Genomic DNA, 11,201 nt, shown 5'->3' on the forward strand with positions numbered 1-11,201 from the left:
CTCCCAGTCGCATCAGCAAGGTACTGGCTAGCACTTTAATCTCTGATTCTAGTTCCCGCTGCCTCAACCTCACCGCCGCCTTTCTGCGCTTAGACGCCTGGCCTCCCTGTGGCCCTCAGTGACGACTTGATAAACCATTGACCTCAATTATTAAGTGTGGAGCAGAAACAATATTAAACCTGACTCTCCGTTCCCAGTTGAGCTATCATGTGTCTCTCAGTAACTTGGCAGGAACCTTTTTCTCACCCCATGTCCTTCCTATTACCCTGCTGTATGTCCTGACCCCTCCCAACCCCAGGAACCCCAGAAACTCAACTCCAGCTTCTCTAGAGAGAAGCCGTTGGGCACCTGTGCTGGTGGTGTCTGCAAGTCCGCACCTAATCAGCAAGCTCCTTCCTTGCCCAGCAGTCTGACGACGGCCAGGGGTCAGGGGGGTCATTCCTTCTTTTACTAATCGCTGTTGGCTCCTGGGAAGCAGAGTCATGCCTCCCTGAAAGGAAGCTGAGTCATTCCCAAGCAAAGAATTCCATTTTTGTTTTGTTTTAGAAAACGACGTCTTAGAGGATTGTAGATAGGGACGTGGAAGGAACTTCATCCCTCTTGGCCAGGGCAGCCTGCAGCTTCCAGAATGCTGGTTGCTGTGTCATTACCCAGAGGAATGACAAGGAGAAATGCCATGGGCTAGAACAATACTCACAAGAGCAGGTCGTACATATCTGGCAAACACCATGTGACACGTATGTCTTCAATGTTGTTTAATCCTCCCAGCAGCCCAATGAAGTAGCTCCTATTTAGTTCCAGTCTAGAGGCCAAGAAATATAGGGGGAAAAGGCAGTACATGTCAACAACTGACTGAAGGCAAAAAAAAAAAAAAACCCAAAACACCCAACTTGTAACATCTGCTCATTTCTATGGGCTGAATCTTCACTATTCATGGAAGGTTTTAATCTACCAGCCTGACATTGGTGACTGCAGAGCTGGGAAGACTCGCACACCATCGGTTTTCTGGAGTGGGCTCCAGCACAGGCTGGACAGAGGTTAAGTCACCTCCTCAAAGTCACAGAGCAAGTACGTGATAGAGCTGAATTTTGAAAACAGGGCTGACTGCTCCAAAATCCACACTCTTAAGCATGAACCAAGCATGGCCAGTAGCATCTAGAAGGGCCCTCTCTGATTATCAGACTGTTTGAAAAGTTTATTTTAATCAGGCAATTGCACAGATAACCACAACGGCATTTGTTGGCACTGATGAAGTAACAACACATCTTGATCGTTTCTGTCTTCTCCCCACCTGAGATAGCACCTGGGTATTGTCGATATCCATAGACGTTAGTAGAATTTTACTGAGTCTAATCAACTGACATTAAAGGGCGTGGCATGGTCTTTGGTGAAGTCCTTGGAAGACTGAGGGTCAGTGTCCTAGAGATGGGGCAGTGGGAGAAGCCTGGCAGAGCGGAGTGAGGAAGACCTCGGAACGGACTTTTCCCATTAATCTTTTTCCCAAGGTTAGTCCTGACTCCTGGGCTCAGAACTCTAAGTGGAGCATAGTTGATGACACCCCACTTGTTGAGAACTTGTTTCCCTTCTTTGTGTAGCATTAGGCCACCAGTGAGTCACTCTGGTGTTTGGCTTTCAAGTAAAAGGTGGAGGCAGGAGAAGCAGGACATCCTTTGCAGATCGATGCTAACAGCTGCCCAGGGTAGAACAGCAAAACATGGCGTCTCTCACTGTTGGGGGTTTCTAGACCCAGGAATTGGTTTGCAATTCACTGCCTTCAAACTGAAAGCCTCAGCGGGCATGTATCAATTTTGCTGGGCCAGACCGAGCATGTTTACATACAGGACCCTACTTGACCCTTGTCAAAACCCCAACTGGACAGTTTTTATCCTCATTTCTCAAAGGGAAAACTCTGGCGTTAGTGTATCCTTCCGGCTTGGCAGGAAGTCTCCAGCCCACTCAGATAGTTCACCTGGAAAGACTTTGATAAAAGGGAGTGCACCCAGAGGGCAGGCAGAATGCAGAGCAGGAGCCAGAGGAGCCATCTGGGGAGGCGTGGCAGCAGGGAGCCCTTGCCGCCCCCGGCCCCAGAGTGGTGGGAGGATGCGGGGTGACTGAACCGTAGCCATGAGGGGAGGCCACGTGGCTGGAGCCATGCCTTCCCTGAGGAGCAGAGCCACTGGCAAAACCCCCACCTGGCTGGAAGGAATGTAAAGGATAAACACCCGAACCTCTCCTTGGCATCAGCTGGAAGCTTGGGGGCTAAGGAAGGGGTCCTCGCTTCCTGGACACAGACCAGGACCAAGAATGGCTGAGGCTGCATCTGAGGGGACAAACAGAATAACCAAAACGTCACGTGACTTTCCCAAACTCTCAGGGAGCCCTTTCCAATGGTGAGGGAGAACACAAGCTTCTCAGGATGGAAGAAAGACCCTGGGAGACGGACCAGAACATTTAGGGCTTTGAACAAGCTACTCTAGTGGCTGGGGCCTCTGTTTCTTCACCTCTAAAATGAGACCTTGGACTTAACCATAAGACCCGGCCACTCGAATAATTATAATTTGTTAGTTTTCCCCAATTGCTACTAGTCACACCACGCCTTGCTGAAATTTGGATTTGATTCCTCTCCTGTCTTCTTTTTTTTCTCTTTGACTATAAAACGCCTTGGGCATATTAACAAGAAACAACAGAGCAGTATCACAGCATGAAAGCTTCTAGGTCGCCATGTGGCAGCCCAAGGCACGGAACGGTGAGACATGGAGAATTCCCGATTACTCAGACGGCAGCAGGAGGTACCCACCTGGCCTTGCTGTTGCACGCAGGGTGTGGGGGCTTCCAAGGGGCTGATGGGGCTGGCGATGCATGCAGCGCTGGGGGGCGAATGGTGGAAGGCTGCAGACACACACACGGGCTCGCACGCACACGGGCTCGCATGCACACACACACGCACACACACGGCACCACCGTCTCTACCTTTACACTCTAAATCTATGCAAGATTTCTGAGAGTATGTTACAGTGATCAGTGTGTGCCACATCGTGATTCGTTACTACTATAAAACCACCTCCACCCCGGCACCTGGGGGCTCTGGCCACCCAGAGTTCCCAGGGTTACTGCTATAGAAATCAGGAAAGTGCAGGTGGAAGGGCATGGCCCGGAGCAGCCAGAGACAGCCTCCTTCCTCCACTTTTGAAATTGTGATTTTCTCAAAATCTTTATGAATTTTTAGATTTCTCTTTATCCTTGCTTTTTTAGATGCCACATCCAGTGTCCCCCAACATTTTATCATTTTTGTTCTAAAAGATCACATGTTACAAACGAGGAAAGAAATAAGAGAACGCTCAGTTTTTCAAGCACAATGAGGTGGAAATTGCCTGTGGCTGGGTTGAAGGTGACCTGAGAAGGGGTTTCAGTGTCCCCTGAAAATGGCGAGGAACAAGCTCCTGGGAGGAAATGTCGGTGACCACCCAAAGCAGCGCTGCAGGGGCCCTGAGAGCCCAGTCCTCCCCCTCCCCACCGTCATGAGAGCATCCCGGGCGACAGCGAGCGTGGCCTGGGACAGAGGCAATTGAAAGTGTATCACTGTTGGGGGGGGGGCGGAGATAATGAAACATTTACATTTGAGCTTGGGAAGGGGAAGCTAGCTCCACTTGCCAAGGGAGTGGGAGTCACCAAGCTGATAGGTACGCTCTTTGTGAATCTGAAACTTAGAAAGATCTGAAGGCCAGCAATAGGATAACAGGGCACTTTTGATCCTAGTTGTTTCAAAAATGCATGGTTAAAAGGCCTATCCGCTTGGGTTCTGCACCGACCAGGATGGCCCGACATGGCTCCCAAAAAGCAAAAGTATAGCAGCTGGAAGTCATCATCAGCTGGGCACCAGACCGCAGAGAGGGACCTGAAATGGCCTCCCTCTGCAGCTTGGTGGCGGGAGCCCCCAGGGCCGGTGGCCTTGCTGAGCTCAGGTGTCACAGCCTGAGCCTGTGACAGCACTGACACCGTCCTGCGTCCGGCATGCTCTTCTGAGGATGGGTGATTGATGGCGAGAGCTCAGAGGCCCAGGACCAAATGAGTCAGCAGCAGGGAGCAGAAGTCGTGAAACAGGGATTTTCTCTTGAATTCTTGCTTATTTTGGGACAGTCTGATGCTCTTCTCAGAGGGAGCAAATAAAGTGTTAGTGGAGGGAGTCGGGCTTATGTAACTCATTTCTAAAACAAGTGGGCGACGTCACTGAAGGCATCAACACCTTCATTACAGAAGTTAAACAGAATTGATGCAAACACAGCTGGCCTTCTTTCAATGTAGGCTGATGCTATCCTTAGCCCTGCCACTAATTAGCTGTGTGAATCCGGGCAAGCATGTTGGGCCTCAGTTTCCTCAAATATAAAATTATGGGGTTGTTCTTGGCCATGCCCCAGGGACTTTCCAGATCTGACATCCCTCAATTCTCTTGAATATTTAATAATGATAATTTTAGGAATAGTTGCAATGACAATAGTTGTTAATATTTATTGAGGGCCTTCTGTGTGTCTGGCCCCATCTTAGAGGCTTTAAAAATATTATATGAAAACATATGATCTCATCATTTCCTCCAAACAACCTTAGGAGGCAGACAACATGATTATCATAACTTTGCATAGGAAGAATCTGAGATTCCAAGAGGTTAAGGTCCCTGGACAAAGTATGTGCAACTAGTACATAGTTAATTTGGCCAGGGTCTCAGTAGAAAAGAGAGGACATGTGCAAGGGGACTTGGCTGAGAATAATTGAATAAAGGGGCTCTTTATGGAGGTGTGGGCAGAGCTAAAAGAATCAACAGGGGATGACCAGGCACCAGGACTGGCAGCAGCATGAAGCTGAAAGGGGCCAGGGGAGGAAACAGATGTCATCGGAGCCTGGTGAGGTCAGGGGCAAAGAGGAGCCACCTGGCAAGAGCTGTAGTCACTGAGGAGCACAGCCACCATCAGAACCAGAAAGAACTGGGAAGAAGGGAGAGGAGTAAATATCCTCACCTCTCTCCCTGCCAGGGAGGGAGAGAAAGAGAAAGGGAGAGAGATGAGAAGCATCAACTTGTAGTTGAGTCACTTCAGTTGTTCACTGGTTGCTTTTCATAAGTGCCTTAACCGGGGGGCTCCAGCTAAGCCAGTGACCCCTTGCTCAAAACAGTGGCCTTGGGCTTCAAGCCAGTGACCTCTGGGCTCAAGCCAGTGACCATGGGATCATGTTGATGATCCTGTGCTCAAGCTGAATGAACCCACACTTAAGCTGGTGACCTGGGGCTTTCAAACCTAGGACCTCAGTGTCCCAGGTCGACACTCTATCCACTGCACCACCACTGGTCAGGCATCTCTGTCTCTTCTTGCCTTCCTATATCCTGCTAAGCCCTCTCACTGCCTGAATCCAACCAAAGCCAGAGGGCAAAGGAACCTGGAGTATAGTCCAGAGGGCTCAGCCTCCTGATGCAAGGATGGGGTAGATAGGAGCACAGATTGGGTCTGTGGATAATAAGCAGAAGAGCAGAGGCAGAATTACAGTCCAGTTCTTCTGCATCCAGAGACCTTGAACCTTCTTATTAGGTCCAGCTTGGGCAATACATGCATAATAAGCATATTCTAGACAGGATCCCTGGAGCTCGGCAAGCCCTGACTTCACAGCCAATGCCCAGCTAGCTCTGGTTGTCAATGTCAGTGGCATCATATCAACTCATTTCACAGCAGCCTGGCTGCATTTGAAGCTCTTTCCCCTGGACGCATATCACTGGTTATCAGTGCTACAGAAATGGGCATGTGGGGGTGGAGGGATATTACTTGCGTCTTTTCTATAAATACTGTTCAACTTCAGAATGTAAGTTCCCAGAAAGAAGAAGGTTCAGATATCCACACACACAGGGAGATGTACACTCTTTAGTTTACTGACCTTTGCATAGGAACATGCATGCCTCAACCCACCCCTCACCCACATCTCTTTCTCCTCCATCCACCATCACACACAGGACCCTGTGGCTCACCGCCGTCAGCCCCTTTCTGAGCGGTCATCTCGTGCACAGGCTACTCTCTCTGCCTGCGGTGACTTCTGTCCTCACTAGCTGAAACCAGATTTCTTCTCCCGGAAACGGATCAAAGTTCACCTCTCCCCCAGGAAGCCTTCCTCACCTCCCTGTTCACTCTCTTATCTCCATTGCTTTGCACTGACTTCTATCGCAGCACTTATCATCATGTTGTAAAGATTTCTGTTTGCTTCTGCACTGGACTGTGAACCCGTGAGGAAGTGTTAGTTAAAAACAAACAACAACAACACAAAAGAAAAAGCACTCGCTAACATTTATTTAGCACTTACTATATACATCAGACACTGCCTGAGCTCAGTGAAGCCCCACAGTCACCCTCTGAGATAGGTGCAATCTTTAGCTCCATTTTACAGATGAAGGAACTGAGGTCTCGAAAGATGAACTTGCCTAAAAAGTTATATAGGTATACACGGACTTAAAGATGTTTCTGAAAGTCATGTAAGTGTCGAATTCTTCTCTCAAAAAACTTAAATTGTGACCCAGCCTGTATAAAAACATAAAGAACAATCATACCAGAGCGGACACACAATACGTTGCTGGTAGCTTCTACCTAGTCCTGAAATCTTTAGGTGGTTAATCTCCCCGAATCTTATTTCATTCTCGTTTTGTGAGTGTGTGTGTGTAACTTAGTAAACAGACATGGGGTGAAAACCGAAGCAGAAATTCTAGATATCAAAAACAAGCAGAGATTTGGCTCCAAACTGAAGACGAGATTGCAACATTCTTACAAGTACGTCTGAGACCAGAAGGCCCATTGAGAGGCCCCACACCACTAAGTGCACATCAGGAGTCAGAAAGCTCTTGCCTGGCTATTATTCTGTCTCCATGATGCCCCGATTCTGGTCTTCAAAAGGAATAAAGAGGAGGTTAGCTTCTGGTTTTAGATTGGGCTGATGTAAGTGTAAAATAGCCTTTTAGCATATTGGTACACATTTTGCAATTTATTTCATATATATAGAATACATATTTACACATACTGATAAGGTGGGGCAAAAGTAGGTTTACAGTCGGGCGTACGCAAAACAGAGCTTGTTCTTGTATTTATTATTGTGGTGTTTTTCATACAAACAACTGATACCTATATATCACCTCTTTCACTAGATGTATGAGTGGGACAGGGTGAAAGTAAAGCTGATAGAAATGTGAACAGAGGGAAATAAGAAGGATAATGAGGTAATATTTCAAGAGCCTCCTAATAATTTCTGTCTCAGGAGTCTTTACACTTATCTCCTCATTGGTTCTCCCAACACACTCCCGACCCTGTCCCCTAAGAGCCAAGGGTTTTTCTATGTTTGTAAAAGCCTTCTCAGGTGGGTTGATCTCCTACCAATGCCCCCATTCTGCATGGGGACTGCCACAGACATTCACCCCCCACAAGGCCACCGGGGTTGCCTTTCTATGTCACTCCATCAGAATGAAATGCTTCACCAACTTTTCCCTGTCCAACTACTTGGAAGGCTCCAAAGCCCAACTTTCACAATTGGCCTCTGCCCACAGTTCAATCTTCGTCTTCCAAAAGCCTCAGCCACGCCATCCATAGCTGATGATGAGGTCCCTGGGTGACCCTCAGGAAGATTCAGTATTCTTAACAACAATAACAAAAGCAACAATCTGTTGAAGAAATCTGAGATTTAATATTTCAAAATAAAGCATCCAATCTAATTGTGAAAGGTCGATCAGGAATGTGGCCCATACTTGATGGTTCAACACTGACTGATATCATGTCACATTTGGGAGGGGTTTAGTACATTGGTCCCATCACTCCTAAGTCCCCCAAGGGTCTTACTCTGGTCCTTACCTAAACATAGTAGGCTCTTTCTTACATACAAACACTCTTCGTAGCCTCTTCCCCTTGTTTGAAACATCCCTGCAGCCCTACAAGCAGGTACTCTGTGTCTATGCACTTACTTTTCCTTGAAGACTCAGCTTAAACATCCTTGCTACTTTGAAACCTCTACCCAGCCCTTTTCCTTCCCATGAAATCACTGTCACAACTAATACCACTTATGACCACTTACTATGTGCTGGGCACTGTTCACATTGCCTTGCATAAATTTCTCATTTAATCCTCAAACACATTTTTGGGCAGTGCTATTATTATCTCCACTTGACAGACAAAAAACGTGAGACACAGAGTGGCTAAGTAGTTTGCCCAAAGCCACACAGCTATGAAGCAATAGAGCCAAAGACAAACAGAGATGGTCTGTCTCCACTACAGTCGGCTTCCTGACCTCTCTGCTTCTCCTTAGCAGCCTTGTCTGGCTTTATGGTGACCATTGGTCATTGGTTCACCTGGGTACTAATCAGCCTGTCTGTCTCTCCCACTACCATATGCTTGTTGGATGCAGGATGCACTGACCATGTATGGTTGACATCCCAGCTCAGGAGTCCTGATAGGTACTTGGCAGAAAGAAGGGAAAAGAAATAGAATTCCTCCAATAACCCTGGAACCATTGTCAGACCCTGGCCTGACATTTTCAGGGCTCTTCATATTTTCCGTGGTCGCCTAACCCAGTTTCGCACTTTTCCTCATTAGTGTTCACGTCCACGGCTGAGAAACATCCTGACCCCAGCCTGAGAAGGCCGCGTGTGTTATGGTACATAAAAAAAGAAGGCTTACAAATAGCAAGTGTTTTGAAAACGCTTTACTATATTCCCATTTCCCCTACCTGCCTCCACCCAGAAAAAGGCTGGAGTTATGAAACGCATGCTAAATATTGAGCCATTAAACTTAGGGATATTGAGAAAACTGTTTTCTTAAAAGCTTATTTTTTTTTCAGCTCTCCTTGTTTTGCCCCGAGTGTTTTTAGCAGTTCAAACAGGTTGGGTTGCCCACAGGAGCAGGGCACAGGTTTTTTCCACCCGTAGGTTGAGGTATTCATTCCCTCTTTAAACCTCTCTAAATTTATGTGCCAGTATTTTCCAAGGAGATGTATTTGTAGGTATGTTCGGGATAGAACTGGGCATTCACAGCATGGACTGAAACTGAGGGTGACAGCCGGACAAATCCAAGGTTTCGAGCTTCATCCTCAGCCTGACCTTTGGCAGCGATGGAAATGTTTGCACTTTGTAAAGCTTGCTATTCTGTGTGTGTGTGCATGCATGTGCATGAGAGAGAGAGAGAGAGAGAGAGAGAGAGAGAGAGAGAGACAGGGAGAGAGAGAGAGAGAGAAAGAGGGAGGGATGGAGGGAGGGAAGGTAGTAGGGAGAAGAAGAGAGAGAAAGAGAGAGAGAGAGAGAGGGAGGGAAGGTAGTAGGGAGAAGGGGAGAAAGAGAGAGAGAGAGAAAGTGAGAGGGAGGGAGAAAGGCTTTGCTTTTAAAAAAATATGGTAATATAATGATATAATAATTGCCAGAATGAGTCAAGCCTAAGGTTTCTGGGCTCCCTGCTGCCCACAGTTTTGTTTCTGAAAAGATACTATGACATATATTATATTGTCAGAGCTCTGTATGGCTTTTTAAAAAATATTTTTGTGTATTGATTTTACAGACAGGGGTAAGGAGTGAGAAGCATCAACTCTTAGCTGCTTCACTGCAGTTGTTCATTGCCTGTTCTATGTGCCTTGACCAGGCCAGGCCAGAGCCTCAAACTGAGGACCTCAGCATTCCAGGTGCATGCTGTATCCACTGCGCCCCCAAAGGCCAGGCCCGGTATGGCTTTTAAGATACTTCTCTCTTTCCAATTCTCTCCTCTATGTCACCACCACCTTCATGACAAAGCATGAATCTACCATTTTTTCTTTCTTAATTAAGGGGGAGGGGGTTCAAGTTTACTGAGGTATAATTTACTTACCCTTTCTAGTATATAATTCTGTAAATTTTACAAATGCCTATAGTCATGTAACTGTCACTGTAATCAAGGTATATAGAACAGTTCCCTCATCCAATAAAGTCCCTGCATTTGCAGTCAACTTCTCCTCTAATCCTGGGCTTTGGCAACAACTCGTCTATTGTCTGTCCCTATGATTTTGCTTTTTATAAAGTATCATATAAATGGAATTATATAGTGTGTTATCCTTTGCATCTGCTTTCTTTCACATAATATAATGTATACTATGGCATGGATCAGTAATTCATTATATATATTTTTTTATTCTGAGTGTATGCTATTGATTGGATGCACCAGAGTATATTATTGGGTATACTAGTTATCTATTCACCAACTGCTTTTTTTTAGATTTTTAGCAATTATGAGTAAAGCATCTCTAAACAATCACTAGTTATTTTTGTTTGAACCCAAGTGTTTATTTCTCCTAGAGAAATATCCATAAGTGAGATTTCTGGGTTGTATAGTAAGTATACCAATACATATAAAACTATAATAAATTGCTAAACATTTCCAAAGTTAATCTGCCATTTTTCCAGTCATCTAAACATTTTAAGAGACTTCAACAGGGCTCCTGATCCTCTCCATTAATGACAAAAACATCAAGCAACCTGCCAATGACATGAGTATAAAATGAATCACATAACGCATGCTCCTAGTGGAGTGAACACAGAGATAGTGCACACGCTATTACCCTTTTCCAGGACTTTTCCTGGTCTTGGTCATGGAATGACAACTTGAAAGAGTTAAGTCACCTCCCCTAGATGATTCTGTCCCCAGGTTGTGAATAAGTCATTCTTGCTCATGAGAAGACCAGGCTTATTATTAACAACACCCATTTCCAGGAAGAGCTGGTGAGGCCTGGGGAGCTGAAGAATGCCCTGGAATTGAGATGTTCTAGCACCTAATTCCTACTGTGACAGTGACTCATTGGGTGATCCTGGTACATCCACTTGATGCTCCAGACTTAGTTTCCCAAAATTCTGAGACAGGATTGCCTTGTTGACTCAACTCATTGATTGGGAGAGAGGAGATTACAAATAGCAAGTGTCATACAGGGCGTTGAAGCTACTAGTTTCATGGCATCATGTGCTTGGGAACCCTTCTTCCCCAGAGTGATAAAGCCCATTGTTATACTCTTCCCTAGATCAAGACTCTCATAAAGAGAGGTCGCATGATTGCTTCTAGGAGAAGCAGTGAGTCAGAGGAGTTTAAAGAGTCCCTAGGACTCTCTATAATCTTTCTGAAGGTGTTCACTGACTCACTAAATCCCTTCCTTCTAGGATAATTTTATAAGTTGAAAATACTGTT

At 46.1% G+C, this 11,201-nt stretch overlaps 1 long non-coding RNA gene across 1 annotated transcript in view; it reads right to left on the bottom strand.

The window, feature by feature from the left end:
• Positions 1-6,067, bottom strand: part of LOC136407110 (uncharacterized) — a 28,483-nt gene extending 22,416 nt beyond the window's left edge. Inside the window, exons 1-2 of the long non-coding RNA XR_010751769.1 lie at positions 6,005-6,067; positions 2,798-2,867 (exon numbers count right to left, since the gene is read on the bottom strand). This is a non-coding gene — a long non-coding RNA (uncharacterized lncRNA). The remainder of the gene's footprint in view (positions 1-2,797; positions 2,868-6,004) is intronic.
• Positions 6,068-11,201: the final 5,134 nt, after the last annotated feature.

Source organism: Saccopteryx leptura, chromosome 5 (assembly GCF_036850995.1).
Source record: "Saccopteryx leptura isolate mSacLep1 chromosome 5, mSacLep1_pri_phased_curated, whole genome shotgun sequence".
Classification (NCBI taxonomy): Eukaryota; Metazoa; Chordata; class Mammalia; order Chiroptera; family Emballonuridae; genus Saccopteryx; species Saccopteryx leptura.